This window comes from Canis aureus, chromosome 23 (genome assembly GCF_053574225.1).
Source record: "Canis aureus isolate CA01 chromosome 23, VMU_Caureus_v.1.0, whole genome shotgun sequence".
Taxonomy (NCBI): Eukaryota; Metazoa; Chordata; class Mammalia; order Carnivora; family Canidae; genus Canis; species Canis aureus.
In genome coordinates, this window is record NC_135633.1 from 45,758,508 (window position 1) to 45,761,153 (window position 2,646).

General features: G+C 47.4%; 1 long non-coding RNA gene across 1 annotated transcript; it reads right to left on the reverse strand.

The window, feature by feature from the left end:
• Positions 1 to 222: 222 nt before the first annotated feature.
• LOC144295092 (uncharacterized) lies at positions 223 to 2,429 on the reverse strand. Its single transcript, XR_013362490.1, has 2 exons — positions 1,977 to 2,429; positions 223 to 1,355 (listed from the first exon to the last, which is right to left on the reverse strand). It is a non-coding gene; the product is annotated as an uncharacterized LOC144295092 (long non-coding RNA).
• Positions 2,430 to 2,646: the final 217 nt, after the last annotated feature.

Genomic DNA, 2,646 nt, shown 5'->3' on the forward strand with positions numbered 1-2,646 from the left:
GGGTGACCCAGTGGTTGAGCATCTGCCTTTGGCTCAGGTCGTGACCCCGGGTCTTGGGATCGAGTCCTGCACCAGGCTCCCCACAGGGAGCCTGCTTCTCCCTCTGCCTGTGTCTCTGCCTCTCTCTCTGTCTCTCATGAATAAATAAATTAAATCCTTAAAAAAAATGAAGACACTTCCCTATAGATTCTGATGCTCAGAAAGAGGGTCTGAGAACCTCAGTTTAGACTGAAATCTAGCATGGTCCATTTAATTTTTAAAGATTCCCCCATGTCTTATCTTCATGGATATATTTCATGCTTACCACAGAGTTATAAGGAGAAGAACAATGACAAAGGCACACGTAGCTCGTGGACCTTTGCACATACAGACATTCAGGTCCATAGAAATACAGATATAAAAGCATAGAGAAATCGACAATAACTTCAATCTGCCAAAGTGTTCCGTTCACAGGCAAGAATGGACACTTGCCTCCTGTTCCTCCGGGTCCCAAGAAACAGGTGTGTGTTTCCGCGTTCACCTTCCCAGCACTTCTGAGATCCCACTGCAAGGAGCAGCGGGGGTTCCTTTGCATCTCTGCCGCGTGTCTTCTCCCCAGTTGGCCTGCGGGTCAGCGCGGTCAGTCAGGGCTGCCGTGGTCTCCACGGTTAGCAGGGTGTCCGCTCAGTGGGACGGGTTTCGAATTCTTGCCTACTGGTTCTCAAAGTGCGCTGGATGTTGGAATCCCCAGGAGAGATCAAGATCAAATGTCCTGGGTGCAACTCATACTAATTCCATCAGAATCTCAGGGTGGGCGATTGGTTCTCAGACATCGGGGTTTTTAAAGTCTCCAGGTGATTCTGGGTGCGTCGGGGTGGAGAACTATCAATTTACTCCACCCGGGGGAGTAAAGCATAGCAGAAACCTTCACTGACAAGCCAGCAGAAAATACTCCTTTTCCTTGTATCCTGCCCCCATTAGTGATTTTATGATTACTTTCTGTATCCACTTGTTTTTCTGCGGTTTACTTTGCTTTTTTTCTTTTTTCTTTTCACAGACTTCAAATATTACCCTGTGGCATGCACTTGTGTTTTTAATGCATTCAGAACTGGAAAGTTCTTATGCCCCAGCCATTCTCCTTCAAGGTCTGACCAGTGGCCACCAGTTACCTGGGAGCTTTTTAAAAATGGAGGTCCCTGGCCTCTGGCCCATACGCACTAAATCAGAACTGTTGGGGGGTGATTCTATGAATCTAGATCTTTAACAGGTTCCTCAGGGATTCTTATGCTCTGAAGTTTGGATATTTCTGCCCCGAACTCACCAGTCCAATTATGGGTACAGTCATGTTTAAGGTCCCAGATATTGAGGATGAAGACCTAGGAAAGATTAATAGGAAATGTGATACATTTTAACCCCAGAAAGATGGACGTTCTGAGGACAGGGATGAACAGAGGGCTGATTATTAAGTAGCTAACTATATTCACTCTAAAGATGTAAATGAAAATCCTTGTATTCCTGAGGCCATACTTAATAAACAGAGACAGGAGAAAGAAATTCCCAACCCAGGATCTTTCTGGGATGCAGTACTGACCACCCCCAGCATTTACGTCTTATCAGTCACCTATTGCCACAATCATGCTGTATAACACACAGCCACAGAATCTCTATAGTGCTCAATAAGAGATCATGAGTTTTGGGGCACCCAGGTGGCTTGGTTGGTCAAACATCTGACTTCGGCTTGGATCATGATCTTGGGGTCCTGGGATCAAGCCCTGTGTGGGACTTCATACTCAGCGAGGAGTCTGCTTATCCCTCTCCCCCTTCCCCTTCCCCTTCCCCTGCTCATGCACACCCCCCCCCCAATAATTTTTTTTTTAATTAAAAAAAAAAAGGAATGAATGAGTTTTGCTCGTGCATCTGGGTTGTCTGGGAGAGTCTTCTGATCTAAACTGGGCTCAGTGAGTCAACAGTCAGCTGTAGGTAAGCTAATGACTTACTGATCTTGGGTGGGTTTCTCCACCCAGGGCCTTGGCCAGAGCGATTGAAACAACTCGGCTTGCTGCAGGCCTCTCATTCTCTGCCAGGCTGGGCCCAAACATGGCAGGACCCTGAGACAGAGCAGAGGCAAGCAAGATCTCTTAGAACCCAGGTCTGCAGTTTGTACCATGTCACTTCTGCCACAATTGGCTAAGTCAAGCCACCAGATGAACCCAGATTCAAGAGAAATAGACTCTGCAAACAAGTCTAGACTGCCTAGCTAGAAGGCATAAAGTTCTAACAGCTGTCAGATTGGGCCTGGGTATCAGCAGAGCCTTGCATGGGAAGGGAAGGCCTCGCATGGCCACGGTGCACTCCCAGGATCTTATACTTTACCCACGAAAGCCTGGTGTACACCCGCAGTGGGGATGTGCCAAAGTACTCTGGAGATTATTCCAGATAGGCAGAGAGCCCCCCCCAAAGATGGCATTCCCCTTACTTTGCACATCCTGTTTCCACGAGGTCCTGAAATTCTAATCAGGTTCTGGTTGTCAAGGAGATGCCGTGGTTTCAAAGTGGGGCATATCCACGCCTGTGCTCAAGACCTATTGAAAATGGCTTTCAGCTCCCTTTCCAAATAAATAAATGCAAGTATTTTAGTCTAACCTCGACGACCCTGTGTGGTCTGAG